The 19,941-nt window shown below is 40.3% G+C and overlaps 1 long non-coding RNA gene across 2 annotated transcripts; it reads right to left on the bottom strand.

Annotated features, from left to right (window-relative positions):
• Positions 1-205: 205 nt before the first annotated feature.
• LOC121548257 lies at positions 206-16,142 on the bottom strand. Of its 2 annotated transcripts, none has more exons than XR_006659223.1 (5): positions 15,576-16,142; positions 13,580-13,805; positions 11,680-11,775; positions 9,936-10,277; positions 206-1,370 (listed from the first exon to the last, which is right to left on the bottom strand). It is a non-coding gene; the product is annotated as an uncharacterized LOC121548257 (long non-coding RNA). The 2 variants fall into 2 exon arrangements; XR_005996639.2 differs by having other exon boundaries at positions 11,687-11,775; positions 15,576-16,132.
• Positions 16,143-19,941: the final 3,799 nt, after the last annotated feature.

Here is a 19,941-nt window from a genome sequence, read left to right as displayed (position 1 = left end):
ACATTTGTGGAGTGGTTGAAAAACAAGTTTTAATGACTCCAACTTAAGTGTATGTAAACTTCCGACTTCAACTGTACATACTGTCTTTAAGAGCAAGATACTGTAGTTCTCAGAGTCTGTGTCTCTAGGCTGCGTTTACACAGGCTGCCCAATTCTGATCTTTTTTTCACTCATTTGTCTTTTGAACAATCAGATTATCTCTGAAAAAAATCTGATGTATTATTTATTCTGTATACACATTCAACTCAAACAGCAACAGAAGTCATGACAAGTCAGAACTCAATTACAAAAACATGTTTTGTATGAAGTTTGTGTACAAGTATGTGTCACTTTCTTTATTGCACGTATGTTTGAAACAGTCTATCTCTCTGAATAATGATAATAATAATAATAATAATAATAATAATAATAAGGGAATGAGACGGCTATTAATCTGACTGCTTCAATACCGTATCCAACACATTTTATGTTGAACATTCCCTGATCACTATGAACACATGCAGATCATATTTGTAATACGAAAAATTCAGCTTTTGATGCATATACAGCAAATGGATGGAATCTTCACCAAACAATGTCTTTCTTTTCTCTGTGACAGTCAAACATTAAACATGCAACACAGCCAGAGGGTGAGTCATTCACATGTATTTGCATAGGGTAGTGAGGTCTAATCATAAAGTGATTCATTGCACATGACAGAGGATAGACATCCAGAGAGCTTCTCTTGTAAACAGACCACACATTAGGGCACTAGAGTGCTGCTCCGAAGCACAATACACTCCAGAGTACAATAGGCACCAAAGCACATACGCACACACACACCTGTCCTTAAATGAAGGTATGAACACATGTTGATCACATCCCTTTTTGATTTCACATCATACACACATTGTTTTACATTTTGCTGTAATGTTAAAGTTCTGTTGAAACTATACACTCTCAGCCGGGGACAAAGAGAACATTGATTACCCAAGTGCAATATATCTGCAGATAATCAGTGTGCAACTTCTGCAAACAATGTCTTAAAATATCTCCAAACATTGTCTTTACAGTAAATCTCTCCAAGCATTGTCTGTTAACTTTACTGGGGATTATTCAGTGCCCTAATTTCTCAGTGTTTGACTGGAGAAGATGCCAATGAGGAAGGCCTTGCGTGACATCCTGGCTTCTGACATGCTCTTCCCACTGGTGCTTCTAGACTGACTGTCAGGGCTCAGGGCTCAGGGCTCAGGGCTCAGGGCTCAGGGCTCAGGGCTCAGGGCTCAGGGCTCAGGGCTCAGGGCTCAGGGCTCAGGGCTCAGGGCTCAGGGCTCAGGGCACAGGGCTGGATGGAAGAGGCTTCCCCTGGAGGTTGTCAACACCATCAGGACCTGGAGACACAGAGATCAGAAACAACATGTAAGTCACCCACGTCACATTGCTTAACACAGGAACACAGGACAAGCTTCTTGGCTAACTGTAAACAGTGAGCAGTATCTGAGTATTGTTTTACGTCACAATAAAATGGAGGGATGACAATGATCTTAGCCTCAGGATTAGCTTGATGGAATCTAGTTTGTGAGCAGGGAATGTGTCAGTCAGGGAATGATTTGTAAAAAAAAAAAAGTGGATGTACAGTCTTCCATCTATTTCTACATTGGGTTATTCAAAATACATAAACACCTGTTTTTGTACTTGGAGTACACCAATAGAAATGTTATGAATAATAAGGACAATTGTGTTACAGTATGTGCAAAGCAGTTTCACTGAGCAGATGGACTGATGGAACATAAAAGGGACAGATTTTGCCAACACAAAGAATCATTGTGAATTCATGCGGTATATTCAAGTTTCCTGATAACTGTGTTTATTGCTTCATCCTTGACTGTCATCAACTTAACATCTAATACAAATCAAGCGGTCTCTCATTAAGTTTTGAATATGTACAGGGGCAGTCTACCCGCACCATTACCAATTTCACCAAATTATATATAGAGAGGTTTCTGGACAATTTAATCCCACCGGGGGACTTGGCCAGAACCTTTCTCTGTAAATTTTCACCCTCTCCCTTATTCAAGCCCCCTCTTTCTTTCTCTGCCTCCACAATGCGGGATCTCTCCCTCTTTCTTTTTTATGTTCTCTCATATATTTTTTTCTCTGCAGCTCCCACCCCCCAAACCCTCAGACAGCATGCAGCTTATGCAAATCATCAGCCTTTTATGCTGAATACTCGTCTTCAGTCCTGAATGAGACCTCAACAAAACACACACACACACACTCAGGTTCATTTAAAATGTACAAATACACATAGCCCCCAGTGTTCTCACTCAAAGTCTTTAGCGCCATTCCACTCCATTTGGATTTGAAAGCCCCAACCTGACTGGATGAGCTCCCGGCTAGTATGGTGGGCAGAGGCAGACAGATGAGAGGGTCCTGCTTCTACTGTCCCAGAGAGGGAGGAAGGAGGGAGGGAGGGAGGGAGGGAGGGAGGGAGGGAGGGATGCATAGGAGAGAAGATGGGATGGGAGAAAGATGGAGGGAGAGTGAAAGAGACAGGGAGGTAAGGAGTGAGTGATGGAGGGAGGGAGAGAGGGGAGTCTGATGAATATAAAATGTTGCTGTGTTCCCAGGCTCTGGGCTGTGTGGTAGGGGACAGGAGGGGGACAGGAGGGGGACAGGAGGGGGACGGGAGGGGACAGGAGGGGACCAGAGTGGGGGGACGGGAGGGGACCAGAGTGGGGGGACAGGGTGCCTTTGCCCAGCTGTAAGGGGGACCTAAGGGACTCCTCACACACTCTCTGACAGGCTGTCCCTTTCACCAGCACATAGCTGGGCCCGCCAGGCCCGCTACCATAACAACGCTGCAGCCCCTCTGTCATAGCAACGCCACGGAAACGCCACAGAACACTGGGCTCTCCCAGCCTGCCTTGGACACGACCATGAGGGGAGAGGATGGGAGGGGGGGTTGACAAAAGTAGATGAAGAAGTACTGAATGTTAATCAGAGTCTAGACATTCCCACTGCTGTGAACTTGAACTTGACAGACAGCCTGAAATGTTGACAGGCCATGTGAGTGATGGGCAGATAGGGAGATACAACTGCACAACGGAGGTGCAGACTGTCTAGTGATACATTTCCTTAACCTTTTCTAAATGATCCCACAATAAATGGATACAACATGCCTGTCTTAACATTTATGTTCAAGTGGTCATTTCAACTAGCTTGGTTGACCAATTGGTTGCCCCATTTGGTGAATACACCATAGCCTTTAGCTAGGGCTGTTATGGCTGTTGTCTCCATACTAATGCCTGTAAGCTGAGGCAGGCCCATGTCTGGAGGTCCAGGCTGTTTATGACCACTGGGCCGTGGGAAAAAAAAGAGATGTGAAAGGTCCCCTGTCGCCGTTACAAAGCTGAGAACAAACCTTGGCAGGATAATCGCGTTTATCCCCAGATTAAGACGGGATCGCAGCTGAGGTATCCTCACAGGGGGGGAGGAGAGGGAACGTAAAACACACAACCTTTAGACAAAGCTCAGAGTAGGGTGTGTGATTTAGTCCCTTTTACGGACGGGTTATAACATTGAACGTGATGGAAGAGGACTTTGTGATTTAATTGTGTTTGTCTAAACGGGTCTGAACCCACCAGTCAGTTGTTAATTCTGCCTGGATCATGGTGAAAAAACTGTCTTGATACATTGGTTGTGTTTAGCAGGGGGGTCTTGATAAAATCCACAAGGCTTCGGCTACAGTAGGTCACAGTACAATGTGGGATGTGGGAACCACAGCTTTAGGTGTTCAGTGGAAGTGTTACAGAAGCATTCACAGCCACCATTCTGTTCTTATCGTTAGCCCATTCTCTAACAGCCCACTTGACCTCATGAGAAATGGGAGAATAGAGCTACGGTAACACTCTGAAAAGAAATAACTCATTTTATAGTCATAACCCAAGTATGATTGGTATCTTGCATTTGATTCAGATTGAGCTCCTTAGTGGGATAATACAAGGTGGTTCCAGACAGCTCCCAGACCCCTGTTCACCCTGTCTATTAACATGCCAGCTGCAGCCTCTGCCACATGGAAACACAGACAGACACTCAGAGGCAGAGAGTATAGCCCCTCCCCCAACACACACACACACACACACACTGACTATCCACACACACATATACACACACAGAAGTGTTAATAAGTGCATAAAAACATATGTGCACACACGCAAACACACATGCACACACACATCCCCACCACCTTACTTTCTGAATGGATAAAACTGTTAACGCTCAAACATAATTTCTCTCTTATTACAACTGTTTCAAACAGTCTTCTGTGCTATCTCTCTCACATTCTCTGTCATTACTTTTGTTTACCTCTCATTCCTTAGTTCCTGCATACATTAGCACCTATTATCTTCATTGTCTGTATGCTTTGCTGTGAAATACTGTTGTCTGCCCCTTGGTAAAAAAACAAAAACTTCTCTCCCTCCTTTCTCTCTCTTTTTCCCTCTGGCTGCCTCCTTTTACAGGGTAATATATTGTGATTGCTGTTTAATTAATAGCCTGTCTGACTGTGGCAGAAGGGGAATCAGGAATACAGTCTGCCACCCAGCTCAAATGTAACACGACATTCTCAATGCCAATTTGTTAATCCACACTTATTGGAAAACCAAACAAATTATGCTTTTTATAATCCTTAGATTCTGTAAAGATTTTACATCTGGGAATTATTGAAAATTGTTCTCCCATAAACAACCATTAATATGCTGGCTGTTATAGACACAAGGTAGTTGGAGCTTTTATGAGGGGCAGTAACCCTCACTGTACTCAGTGAGTTAAGATACGTTTAGGTTTTCCAACATTGTAACTATTAATTATAATAATAGGTGTGGGGGGGGCTGCTTTTCCAGGGGCCACTCTCATGGTTTTGGCGCTAATGCAGACATCTGGCAGTGTCTGGTCTGGAGCGTCTTTCCCACCCCATTACCCCCTGTGTCTCCTGCAGCACCCACCCACACAATGGTGGGAAAGAGGGGTGGTGGACCTCCGTCAAGTGCTCCCCTCACAAAGCAGTCATTGTGGAGGGGAGCCAGGAGCAGAATGATAATGTGGACTCCATCTACTGTTTACCAACAGGCAGACTAGCTACAGACAGACAGCTGCAGTACACAGTGCACTACACCGACCTGCAGCCCTGCAGCCCTGCAGCCCAGGCTCGAAGCTCACAGCTCACTGTTGCTCTCTACTCTGTTCCCCATTACCAGGGGCTAAAAGCAACATTTAACAGGAATCTGTATCGTTGTTTTGTACGTGGGTGATACTCTCTGTGTGTGTGTGTGGATGTGGATGTGTGTGCATGCATGTGTGTCTTTCTGTTCACGTGTGCATTTCAGACTTCCGTGTCTATGGGCGCCCTACAATGTGGCATCAGTCACATTATGGAAAGATAGCATTGTCCCATGCTCTTATAGAACACATTTCAATTCAAATCCAGCCAGATCACCCGTGATACAAATCAGTATTAGACGTCCATCCATGTCTGAGGACGTCGGGAGATGATGTGGAAATCGGCCACTAGGGGCAACAATGAGCGCTGTTACCTTCAAGTAGGTTTCGGTTTTGCTAGTGTGTTGTGGACGGGGATGGATGGCGGATGGGCTTAACGTTGCATGTTCGAATGCAGCGATAGAAAGTTGTTTTTGAGATTTTTGTTTTAAGCCTATCCCAAACCTTAACCCTTAACCATTTGGAGATAATGCCTAACTTTAAGATTTCTGAGTTAATGTCTAAACTTAACCCTAACCTTAAAAATGCGGAGTTAATGCCTAAACGTATCCTTAAACACTTTGAAATTTGACGTTTGGAACAACTTCGAAATTTGACTTTTGAGAAACATGGATGAACGTCTAATTCTGACGTGAGACTGTGAGAACTTGATGTTCAAATCAACGTGTTTTGGTTCGCGCAGCCAATGTCTAATTAAAACGTGCATCTCCTCGGCCCATGTGCATGCAGTATGCAACATCACCAGCCATTACAGTAAAAGCATCTGGCTTAACCTGGTGCTGTCCTAGGTGCTGAATTAGATTCCAATGCTACTGCATTCACTGACAAACCTCTGATTACATACTGTACCACTGGCTCCCACCACATCACCACCAAATAATTAGCTGTGTCCAGCGTTAACAATCAGGGTTGAAGACAATGGGGAGATATGCATGTAGACTACTGTAACAGCAATAGTCTTCTTCATTAACTGGGAACTAGGCCATATGAAATCAATCCACCCAATGAAAACAAAGAGGTCAGTAATGTTTACAGATTTCATAACCTTTAAACCCCTGTCAACCAGGAGGATTATAGAAAGAGCATTCTTTATATCACCCCCCAATTAGTAGTTAGAACCATCCAAATATAAGCCCACTGTCTCTGAGTAAATGGGACATGAAGCATCAGGATCAAAATACGTCTATTTTAGTCCCACAGTCAGTCTGAAATTGAACAGTCAATGTATCTACATTCATGTGTTGAAAGTAGAATATACAGTATATGAGAATTTTATGACAGATATATGGTGGAAAAGGATCACTGTAAGAACTTTCGCTCACATGAATGCAAAATGACTCACATCCGTGCTCTGTGTAGAAATGATTAATTAATTGATACAAGGCAGATGTGATAGCATTCGAACACAGGAATAGACTTAACAAAGCATATTCAATGTCATAGACATTTACCTTGGGCGCGCGCACATACACACACACACACACACACACACACACACACACACACACACTTATCATCATATTTACATCAAATGCTATTCATTCTGAAAAATTCCTCTGTAAGATTCCCTACAATTGATCGTAGGTTTAATTTACACATCGTGTGTGGAGCTAGTCCTTTGCTTCATCCAGTAAGCTTCTTTATGTCTGCCCATTCCTTTATTCTAAGCAGTGACGCATCTGCGATGGAGGCCTTGAGAATATGCAAATCAGGTATGTGGAGGCCCCTCCCCCCTATGGAGAGACTGCTAGTCTAATTAAAGCTTGCTTGGACATTAAAGGCACAGTTATCCTTTGTTGTATTAAAGGCATAGTGGATTTCCTTCATCATATTAAAGGCAAAGTTTTTCTTTGTTATGTTACTAAAATACATAGTGGTTAATCATTTATCCTCCCATGTACTGTACATGATGATGAATATATGCAAGTATGGGTAGGCTAGGCTACTGTAGATCTTTCATCTGGTAGGCTAGGCTAGGCTACTGTAGATCTTTCATCCAATGCATGTAAGATGTATAATCACTCAACAAGCATTGTGATTTTATTTTTGTGTGTGCAAACAATTAAGCATACATTTTTTGTAATATGAATAGGTTAAATGTTGCTCCAAATGAATGCAATTTACCTACATGATTTAGTGGGGAAACATAATATACCACATGATGTCAGGTGGAACTTGTCTATAGACCTATTTTTTTTTTTGTAATTAAATGAAATCATAATTTAACAATTGACATTATATTTAACATATAGGAACCATTAGGCTATATGTATTATAAGTCACTCCCTCTTTTGTATCTGGTGTGGTTTTGTTTGGGTGGCCTTATAGGCTTCATAAAAAGATTCCCTACTGTAAGCTATTATCTACACTGGCTTTTACATTACATTAGTTACAGTAAAGGGACTTCAGGATTTAGGGGATATTTGGTTAAACTGGATATTTTTACATTTGGCAAAAAATAATCCCACATTTTCCACTTTGCTGTCACATGTCTCTTGAAGCTAAAACCCACGCGCATACAAGGCTGCGGCGCGCGCCTCTAATGTGCTGCTGCGCCTTTAAAGAGGGCTCCGCTTTCTCTCCTCGTTTCTATGCAATTATGTTAATATGCAGAGCTTGTCTGGTGCTCTTCATTAACGGCTGCAGTTGCATCATTGTTTCCTTTATTTGTAATCTCTGTAAAGCCAATGATTCAGTAACAGGCTATATTTTTTGTGTTTTCTTCCTTACAAATATGTAGTCTTTAATAGTGATGGATGAAGTAGGCCGTATGCAAAGCCTTTTTATAAATATTAGCGTTTATTTGTGGGCTTTCTATTGCAACAAATTATCCTATCTCAAGGTCGTGCTTTGCATCGGGTTTGTGTTGGACATCGGTTTCTAAATAGGCAGACAAGGTCCTACCATCAGTGAGTATGCGAATAATTTCTTGTTCAGAATAATATTATTATTTATTTTCGATATCAAATATATTAAGTACATTGTGAGATTAAATATATTTGATATTGCCTTGCAGTCTCCGTAATATTAGACTTTGTGAAATTCAGTTTTATACTAACGTTATATCAACCACATAACCTACAAAAGGTAGCCTACCTTTTTTTCATTTATCATGCCATACTCATATTCCTAGCTTGTTAACATAATTGTCCAGCTAATTGTCTCAACGTGTAATTTCTCAGTTGCATAGCAACAGCAGTCTCTGCAATGAAAGCGATGACCTGCTCTGATCATTATAATAATTTCATCCTGTTCTGTGACCAAGAGCCACATTTTCAGTTCAAGGTGAGATGCCTACAAGGTAAACTTCAATACCTATGTCCTCTCAAACTATTATAGAAACATCTATAGTGTATATAAATATATTCTATAGAAATACCTTTGCCCTGTTATATTGACTGATAATTTAAAGCTATGAAAAATCATACTCCAATTCTACTCTTCAGCATAACCCAGATGATAATCTAAATAAAACATGTTGTACTGTACACCATCCAACATGACTGACACATAGGCCTAGCCTACTGTCCTGTAAATAGTGTTTCCCTCTCTATGATAAACACACAGATGCAACCATAGTTGTTGTTGTCTTCCTTATTTTGTGAATATGCAAGTTTTTCATGACAGATGTAAATAAAAAAAAGTGCTGATGATAAGGATATATAAACTGTAGTTAATCTATGTTATGCATAAAGGCGACATCTGAAATGACGGAAACTACGTTTATAGCTTAATATCAAGTAGCTAAAGTGACCAAGAGAGGAAGTAAACAATGGGGTGTAATGATGGAAAATTAGAAGGCCTTTCACTTTGTATTTTGTAATTCCATGTGCAATGTAAGCAATATCCACATCTTTAAAATGACAGTATATACAGGAATACATGTAGCTCTAAGACATATGGTAGGGTGCATACGAATGTGCATGTTATGTACAATAGTCGTGCAACATATAGAAGATGTACATAGGTATGAGACACATTCTAGTATGAGGTATGAATGCATACACAATAGACGTATCGCGAGTGAGACAGACGTTGTCGGCTAAGTATGAGACAAACAGCGGTTTGAGATGTGAGGGTTGATTGTAGGTTTGACACTGATTTGAAGGTGTAATGACTAAAGAGTGAGCTAGCTCTGATCTGTGGCTGAAGGCCACAAGGACATCATCATCATCTCACATGACCAGATGTATGTAACCTGGCAGTACAAGGAGTTTGAGTGTATGTGTGTGTGTGTGTGTGTGTGTGTGTGTGTGTGTGTGTGTGTGTGTGTGTGTGAGAGAGAGAGAGAGAAAGAAAGATATATGTGCAAAATTAGGATTATTTAAGAGATAAATAATTATTCATATAGAAATACATGTATTTAATGTATTGTAAAAAAAAAACTGCTTGTGTGTTGCAATGTGTGCTGAACGCACATTACAATCAGAAAATCAAACAAGTCTATTGTCAGATTGTTAATACAATGCCTCGTTAACGTCTAAACGGTAATGGATGGGGCTGCTTTTACTCTAGCCTACGAGCGTTCATTTATCTAACATCTCCTAAGCCCTGACACACTCGTTAGCCAGTTCAGACTGGAGAGGGTAAGATGATAGGCCTGAGAGAGGCTAGCCTACTGATGAGGGGAGTGATGGAGAAAAGCCTGATAGAACCAATGATGCAGCCAGCCCTACCTCATGCCAACACAGCCATTTTAGGAGCAGCAGCAAGACTCTCCATCAAGATGGCTTCCATAGCTCAGCCCCAGTCAGTCACACAGAGTCCTCTGGCTGCCTGCGAGGGGGGCCGCTCTAACTGGCAGCTCCTTTGTCCCCGTTGGCACAGGGTGGAGGCATCTCGCCTGTCCTTTTCTCCGGGGGCACAGATGGCACCAAAGGCTTCCGGTGATGGAGATTTAAGGAAAGAGGGACAAGGGGGTCGGCCTTTTTCTTCCCCTCCTGCTTTCTCTTTTTTTGTGACGACTGTGCCACTTTCCCCTCGCTCAATCCATACCTGGTGTGAATGGCTGGCAGTCACTGTGGAGGAAATAAAGCACAAAACAGACCCCCTTTTATCACTGCCATGGCAACTACCACATAATCTGTCTTTAGGGAAATAAAAGGACAGAATAACTGTAATTCCTTTGTATCTGACACAGTCACACCACTACAAGATACAAGTCTCTGGGTGAAGCGTTTGATAGTAATCTTAATAGAGTGCAGAATTAAAACTGGCTGGTTATTTGACTCAAGCAATTGTGTACAGTAGGATATATGGCATATATTGTATTGGCTTTGTGCTACCCATAGTGGCTGCAATGTTGCTTTAGTGTGTATGTGAGCCTGCTGTCGTTTCAGACGGTGGGAGGGGGTCAGTGTATTAGAGACAATAGAGAACGAGCTGCTCTCAACATCGTTAATTAATTAAAGGGGTTGCCAGCTCGTCAGAGAGTGGTTAGATGCCGGCAAGAAAAAACCTTACCCGCCTGCCACCCTAGACCTTGCCAGCACAAAATGCTTTGTTGTGGTGCGTTGTGCCGTTTAGCAGATGGTCTAATGCAAAGAGCGCACTTGTTCATCAATAGTTATTTATTTCACAAAAAAAGATTCAAGATGAAATTGATGTAAAAGACACTCATAATACTAATTTCTATTTTAGCATTCTAATCTATGCCTTCATGAATAAAAGGAGGACATATAATTTCAGGCTGTATGATAAGTCGCTCTGGATAAGAGCGTCTGCTAAATGACGTAAACGTATGATGTACTCAGAATAGCAATCTGCTTGGTACTGTGTCAGGTCAAATGAATTTAGCGTCCGTAAAGGAGGTTATTCTATGATTAGCCTATAAAAGCAGAGCATGAGAGAGGGAGTGGGAGATGGAGACTATAGTTCCTCCATCTTCAGGGAGAATGCATTTTTGAAGATCATTGAGGAACGTGGGTGGTGGGTGGGTGGTGGGTTGGAAAACAAAACCCAGATGAGATGAAACAGGCAGACAGCCTATTTGTAAACAGAACGGATTCGGAGGAAAGAAGTCGCTGAGGCAGATGCTGAAGTTTCAGTGTTTTTTCTCCTTTACTCCTCCTCTGCTCTTTCTGTAGTACAAAGCTGAAGGCAGCAGCGTCAGAACCTGACGACTACAGGGAGCTGGCTCAGATCTGGGTCACGCTGCCACCAGCACAAACCAGGAACATACTGGAGCTTTTACACATCGTCATCTCCACCAAGGCTCCCATGAAGGCATAGAGAAACCTGAAGCCAAGAGGCACGGAGCTGCATCCTAGCACCTGTCATTCACACCACCATTGGTTCATGTTCATGTTCTTTTTCCAACCTCTCTCTCATATTCTCTCATCTCTCATCATGCCTCTCTATATCTGCCATTAGGTGTTATCCTACCATATTATATGCACATGTACTGTTTACCTTACTTACCAATTACCATTGAGTAGACAGCATGTGTTGTTCATACTGCAGAGTTTCTGGGTGTCTCTCAGGCAGCCACTGCAGTGACAAGGGCGCTGGATCAACCTTTGGCAATAACAAAGACATTTCCAAATACAATACAATGCAATAGTGCAAAAAAAGCTAAACGTATTCACTAAAACAATACGCTTGAATTCTCATCACTAACATTGAGCGACAATTAATTCGATAATTGTTGGGTTATAGAATAGTCATGCCAAGGGTTCTTCTACAACAGGCAAGGGACACGTTTATATGGATTGGGCCTTGAGAAGAATAGAGTGGTGAGGTAGGTGTGGCTGATTTGGTCTCCATTCTTATTGGTTGGGATTTGTATGGACCAGAGCCTGCATTACAGTTATTGATGAGGAGATTCAGATAGGTAGGTTGGAGGTGGTAGACACAAGGCTTTTGTTTGGAGTATAGTAGAGGTGCAATCAGCATGCAGTTAGAGAAGAAAGGCGAAGGTACAATAAATAAGAATGGATATTTTAAACATAAATTGAGATTGATTAGAATAGGATGTGTTCAAATCAAGTGAGTTAATAGTAAGTAGTTGATAATTTCCATAATCAACAATTAGCCTACTCTCAGTATTAAAAGACCTGAGTGGGAATTTAGATATAGGCCTACACTTAGGTAATGTAAGGCTAGCAATAGACATCAATAGACAGCGGTTTTGGTTAAGGAGGAGATTATCAGAGCAGCGACTGGTAGGCCCTATGTCACTGGGTTGACCAGTGGAAATTCTAAATTGTCTGGTGACACACTAGAATGGAGAGATCTGGCCGGTCGTGGGAAAACCTTGCTCGGACTTTTCACAAATCCAGCGTGTAGCCAGCTCCTTTACTGAATCAAACCAATTAGCCAGGAGCGCACTCCAGCCATTGAGCGCCACTGTAGGCTCTGAGAGGAGTTGTTGGTTGAATGAAAATGCATCCCCGGATTTGGTTCTCCAAGAGAAGCTATAGCAGTTGCCTTTTGAGGGACAGCTATAGCACCGTGAAGGGCCAGGCAGAAAGTCCAAATTGAGACACTTGAATCATTTGGTCCGATTAGGTGTGCGCACAATGCTTAAAAGTATTATGTGACTCACTTGGGAGGTACAATGCATTTCAAATCTACAAAATCCATGAATATTTTAAGCGTTATTCCTTTCTAGACAACACAACTCAATGTGAGAACACAACTACATGAATAGCTTGACTTAATATCGACTGAACGATATCATTAGCCTACGTTTTTTTCAGAATTTCAGTGAAAGGGGTAGGTAAAGCATACATAGCTCATCTTAATCAGGGCAGTCTTTTTCATAGGCGTTGGCCTATAGTAGGCCTAAATACGTCATAAAGGCTAATATCAGCCATTTTCTGGAAAATCCAAATGTTTCCACGTGAGACAAGAATGATATCAATATGAGCTACAAATATTAATATATCTGATTAAACCTTAATTCAATGTGTTTGCGTGTTCGTAAACCACATTTATGCAGAAAGAACTATAAGGAATACAGCCTCACCTATGGATACTTTGATGCAACAAAGCTTTAATCATATTCAGGCCTGAATATCAATTGTTACAGTTCACTCATATGACTGGATAAAGTTATTTATTCCTCTGACCGGAATAAAGGCCTTTTCCGAAGAATTTTTCGTTTTAGAAGATGTTTTAGGCAAAAACACTCTAGATACCTTGAGTGATAGAATAAATAAATATATAACGATCATTCTTACTCCAAGCATACTAATCAAATGTGGGCCAAATATACACTTAAATTCACAATATGATTTTTACTCCATTGTAGAAAATGTTGACTTTTCATTTAACAGATGTTTATAATAAGTGATTAGGGAAAATTATTATAACTTACCGGAAAGGCACTGCGGTATTGGGCTGTAATTGCATATCAATTATGTTATTTTGTGTCTTTACTTCCAGACACAATTTATTACTGTCCGAGTCGCAGTTTGGATGACATTCCTACTTTCGGTTAGCTAGCTTTATGACGGCCAAGTAACACTCATACAGCTAGATAACCAAAGATAGCAACCGACTCCTTCTCGAAGCATAGTGCCAGAGTATCGTATGGGTTCCACCTAACATGAAAAAAAAAACATTTTGTTAATGCAATAATTTGCCTAATAATTATATTGTTACCACCAATTGTTATCCATAAATCTGCCACACACAAAAAAATATAATAATAAATAGGCCTACATCAATAGACATACCAAATAGAAAACTATTATTGCTCAATAAATATATCCTATTATTAATTAATGTGCAGGCCATGGGGTCAATGAATAAGACTCTGGGAAAGGTTTTAATCTGTCTCCATCTCTAACTATTCTCACTGATATAGACTCATGCATGGTGACATCACTAGCATATAGGCCTATAGGCCTACAAGCCTGGCATGGACGTGCAACCAGCTTCCCGCCTTTTCCGAAAGCTCCCTAAATTATACATAATTTTAATCATCGCCATATTAAATCCCAAGTCACTTTAGAGTAAATCGATCAATAGACTCTCAACCAGAGGAGGACTTGGCTAACCTTGTATTTTTCTATTCATAGGCCTATAGCTCTGCTCCCACACACCATCACCATCTTCACCACTTAGCATTCCACTCCCACTACATCACTTATGACAATAATGAGGATCAATTCATGTAAAAGAATATCACAGGCGATTTACATGCATCGATTGACATCGTATTTGCACGCAGTAGGTACGTTATTATAGGCCTAGTGACTTTTCCAGAAAAATAGCCTGTGTCTATTATGGTGAGGACTGCACCGCACTATACACCATCTATGATCATTATAATGAAATTATGATGATGATTATTATTACTGTCATATTATTATTGGAATCCTTAGTCTATAGGCTATTTATATCTGGATATAATTTAGTTTATTCCCCCTCCCACACTAAAACACAATTAGGCTATTCATTCACTCATTCATTAATTTCTCACAAGAGAGTGAAAAAAAAAAAAAAGCTAAATCATGTCATCAAGAAGAACGCGTGTAGGCCTTTAGACCATCATTATTTCCCCAGGTTTAGTATTGTAGCTAGTCTATCTTTAATGAGCCTTCTGCACATGTTTTAATACAGACTAACCTTGTGATGAACCCACGTTTCCCTTTATCAGTGCGTCTGACGTCATAGCTTTTAATTGAAAAAGTGACGAATAATAGTGATCTTGTAAGCAATTTCCAATTAATTTCGATTTAAGACATCAAGAATTTAACACAACGCAATGTTGTTTGTTATTAATATAATGCAACAATGAAAAGATTTACAGAAATTGATACAACTTTATTGCTATGTTAGAGAATAGCCTAAATAAGTGCATATTCTATTTACATTTATTTGTATGTGAAAAGGTGTGGATATTCCTACAAAGCAGTTAGGTTACCAGGCTATAGGCTACATTTAAAACTGCTCAATTTCATCACACCGACTATCTTACTAAATTAATGTAAAAACGAATATAACCAATAGACCATACAAATAAAACCCCTAGCAGTATCTGCATTACCAAAAGGACTGCTTTTAAATCACAAATAGGCCTATACATGTCATAGAGGCTATACAGGGCAATGTAGATCTATCCGCTCTTTCGATTATATAGGCCTAGGCTACAGTTGATCAGATCAGACACAGGTTCATTTGTCCCATAATTAGCCAACTTTATGTAGACTAGATCAATTCAAACACTTTAACACTGTATATATATCATTGATGCTCAGAATTGATGGCTGCGATATGGTAAACAGAGATCAGTGTCTGCAGCTAGCGGTAGGCTATGTAGCCTAAAATAAACTCATATCGACGTCTATTGAATAAGGAAGGCTTACTTTTCAATGCGAGGAAATTTTTCCTGGTTCTTTTGCCATCCAATGGAGGGCTGCGCATCCGCGTGGAAGGCAGCAGTTAGGGTTCCGGTATAGGATGAGAAGCATATGGCTAGCCTATAGAATAGGTTTTTACCGAGGAAATGAAATCCGATTATTTACCTATGAAGAGAGGACATGTGTCTGTACAGAAAACGATAAACGCTTCTCATCCCAAGTCCGCCTTCGAAGCACGCGGAGGCAGCCGCCGAGGCAGCCGGTTTCTAAAAGGCGCTGTCGATGGTCAAACCCCGAATCTGTTTTGGAACGATCCATGTTGAATTGGTGGTTTATTTCCGAGGTTGTGAGATCCCTTAACCGTTATTTCACTTGTCTCTCGTGAATGGAATACGAGATGGTATCTCTCTACGGATTATACATCAAAGCGCGCTCCTCCCGTGGCCCGTTAGTTTATCCATTGTGGCTCTCCTCCGTGCCTCTGTTGCTCTCACTACCCTGAGAGCATAGAGTTTTTTCTCTAAATGCTTCCTCCTCTGACAGTTCTCTCCTGCAGTGACGTCACTCCAGCAGCAAGCGGCCGAGTGACCAATCACAGACAGGCTACATAGAGGGAACGTGTGTGTGTGTGTGTGTGTGTGTGTGTGTGTGGTGTGTGTGTGTGTGTGTGTGTGTGTGTGTGTGTGTGTGTGTGTGTGTGTGTGTGTGTGTGTGTATGTATGTGTGTGTGTGTGTGTGTGTGTGTGTGTGTGTTGTGTGTGTGTGTGTGTGTGTGTGTGTGTGTGTGTGTGTGTGTGTGTGTGTGTGTGTGTGTGTGTGTGTGTGTCAGGTACAAGAGTGAGCATACACGTGTGAGTAAAGCATGCTTTGCGCGTATGCCATTATGTCAGAGAGCGCTTTTTCTATTCATTTGTAGGCTATAGGCTACTTGAAATAATATTACCTCCTGGTTATTACACTATATAAGAAAAAGGTCGAAGATTACCCCAAACTTGGTTTCTTAGGGCAAGGGGTAGGCTACAATTTGTTTGCATGGGTTTTACGCACGTTGGGTGACTTTTACTCAGGTTTATACCTGTGTGTGTGTGTGTGTGTGTGTGTGTGTGTGTGTGCTTTATGCACAATTGCACAATTAGGTTACAGAAATAACTAAACACCTCTTTAATACCCAAACCATTTACCCTTAAAAGCACCTAATAGAGACAAGCATTATGACAATGTTATTACAACACTATTAGTTTTGTTTATTAGCTGCATTTTCCCCGATTAACTCTGTATGAATGTTATTGGATGACGACATACTGAGCTAGGCCTAGTATTGCACATTCCACCTTTGAGTTTTGGTGAGGCAGATTTAAATTCAGCTAATTCGGAGTAAAGAGGGTGCTAGGATAGGCCTAACACCGAAGGAGAGAGAGGGAATCTATTGAAACGGGATTTTGCCTTGTAGTTCTGTTCTTTGATACTATAAGTGCTCAGTCTAAGATGTGCTCTGTGGTAGATGTGCTCAGTAAAGATGCGGTGTAGCTATTCACAATAAATGAACTATACATCTGGTAATGTCATTTCTATGTCTTTATCATATTTATTAGGCTATATTATCATAATTTTGAAGTATAGCATTTTTTTTCTCCAACCGTTTTGGCAAACTGTCCAAGTGGGCTATGGGTTAGTGCGTGCTATGTGATGAGACGTAATCAATGCAGCTTGCTATATCTTCATTTATCAGCTGAGCTATTTAGACCTGCAGTCTACACTTTTAGCATGAACATTTTCTTCTCACTAATCCCAATTTTTACCTTGGCACTCTCCAAGTTTCATGTTTGCAAGCAGATATCATACGCCACAAAGATCCAGTCCAGCAGTGTATGTAGGCTACTTTAATCCCATTGGCAATAACAATAGAGAAAATGCAATCATTTATGAAGGGTAAACGATTTTTATACTTCATGAACTGTCGTGATCTAATTTCTCTAAACTATCAAACCGATTGAAGTTTCAATTAAGTTTGCAATGTCACAGCCAACAAATCAATGTTAAAGTAACTCAAAAAGCTATTTGGACGATGTTTTGTCGGTATACAATTTTCCCCAGGCTTGGAAGACGAACATCTTGAACTTATCTCTGATCTCCTCTCTCCGTTTGGCCCCAGTCGGACAGGGAAGTAGAGAAAATATCATGCAGAGATACTGTAAAAAGTGCTTTATGTACCGTTTTGGATGGTGGACCAAACAAAGGTAATGCATGATTATACGAGCTCTCAGTGATGGAGCACCTCTCAGTGATGGAGCACTGATCTTAATATGTTTTAAATATAAATACATTTATTTGCAAGACAATGGCAATAAGGCATAAACATTTGCATTTTGTCTAATGCAAAAAAAATACTATTTTGTTACTGAAGGCATTCTAGTTTTTCTTTTTGGTAAAATCATATGGTTATACTTGTGTGAAGCAGATTGTCTTTACTTGGCTATTTACTCAATTAGATCACACACACACACACACACACACACACACACACACACACACACACACACACACACACACACACACACACACACACACACACACACACACACACACACACACACACACACACACACACACACATAGCTTCCTCTCTTATTTCTCATGTTTTTATTATTTTTAATTTTTCTTACCAGTTATACTTTTTATATTGAATACTGCACTGTTGGGTAGGGCTTTCAAGTGAAGCATTTCACTTTACTTGTACATGTGAAAATAAATGTTGAAACTTTAAATACACACACACACACACACACACACACACACACACACACACACACACACACTTTATCTCACACACATATGGAATTTCGAATGGATAAAAAAGCATGGATATTAGCCCATGTGTGTATCATATTCATTATCGATCATAGTCTAATGTCATGGACTAATGTCACGAGGGACTTTGAGGGGTTGATGTCTCAGGCAGTGACAGAACACGTCACTAAGGCAAAGAGAGCAGGTCAGTTCTTGACCTCTAAACCCTGGGTTTTGTTATAACAAAGTGGTCCTTTCACTAAGAGTCCGGTCTCTCCATGTAGAGAGGGTCATTTACGGTTAGATTAAGTGCTTCTGTTTCTATAGAAGGCCGTATTACTAGCTTGTTAACCAATTGTCCGAGCCATTGTCAGATAATGCATTATAAAATCGTTTATCTAAATCAAATGCATACAGTGATGTTACCCAGGTCAGCCTAAAAATGAACTCTTTCCATAGCCTATATTTACACATACATTAACTTGCTGAATCTCCAGATTAAATTGTTGAAGACACACACAGTTTAGGCTACATCTGTTGGCTATTTGTCAAATATATCCCAAATAGTAGGTTTTTCAATCAATAAATCGATGACATCGAATAATGCTGAAGTGCGTATAGGCTTTGACAGTAGGCTATTTTAATCTTAATTTTATGTCACTGTCCAGTGGCTTGACCGTCATCTGAAAAGAGAGGATAGGGCCTACAAGAAATATATGAATAGGCTTGAACAATGGTCCAACTGACTTGGGTTATACCGACATCTAGTGCCCGATTGATGTTTTTCATTCCTCATGTTATGATACTGTAAAGTCAATGGGATGTGCTCTAGTCATAACCTCTATAACGTTTGTAATCGAAAATGCAATATATAAGCTTAATTGGGCAATTAAGAGAATTTCGTAAATATTAGGCCTATTTCAATTTGTTTCAGCATTGTAATATAGGATTACGAATAGTTTGTGTCAGATGTTTTGTACTATATCAGAAATGATGGTAGTAAATCAACAAAGTTATGGTCGAGACACAAAAATCATAATCTTCAATAGATGGTTTATATTTTATATTTCTGCCCCAATGCATATTCTCATATTCTAAAAAAGTATACAAACTACAATCAATATTCTATCAAATATTGTATCTAATATGCAAATATAATCTACACTAGGCCTAGGAATTAGATTCACTGCACAAAGAGTACTTGTTTTGTTTGAAGAAGTAAAATGCAATATTTTCCATGTTTGGTGCAGCCAAGACTGTAAAATGAGTTGTATAGTCCTAAAGTAGCTTTGTTATTGCAGTTGCTTAACAAATTAATGAAAGTGACCTATACACTTCAACACTGTTCAATATGTAACTTTAGAATTCAAGTTGTGTTCACATGTGTTAGGTGAGAAATGGTCAGTGCACAGTTTCAGAGATCTATAATTATTTAGATTTTTATCATGATTATTAAATGATAATAAAATGTTTCATGTGTTTTCATTTGTTTTCATTATTACATGACTCCTTATAATAAACCAAAAAAATTTGACATATCGTCGAGACACGCCATTTCGATGCATGTGTGTGAGTCAGTTGTTAT

Source organism: Coregonus clupeaformis, unplaced genomic scaffold (genome assembly GCF_020615455.1).
Source record: "Coregonus clupeaformis isolate EN_2021a unplaced genomic scaffold, ASM2061545v1 scaf0949, whole genome shotgun sequence".
NCBI lineage: Eukaryota > Metazoa > Chordata > Actinopteri > Salmoniformes > Salmonidae > Coregonus > Coregonus clupeaformis.
Note: the sequence above shows the minus strand (reverse complement) of the source record. Positions and strands in the feature narration are given on the sequence as shown.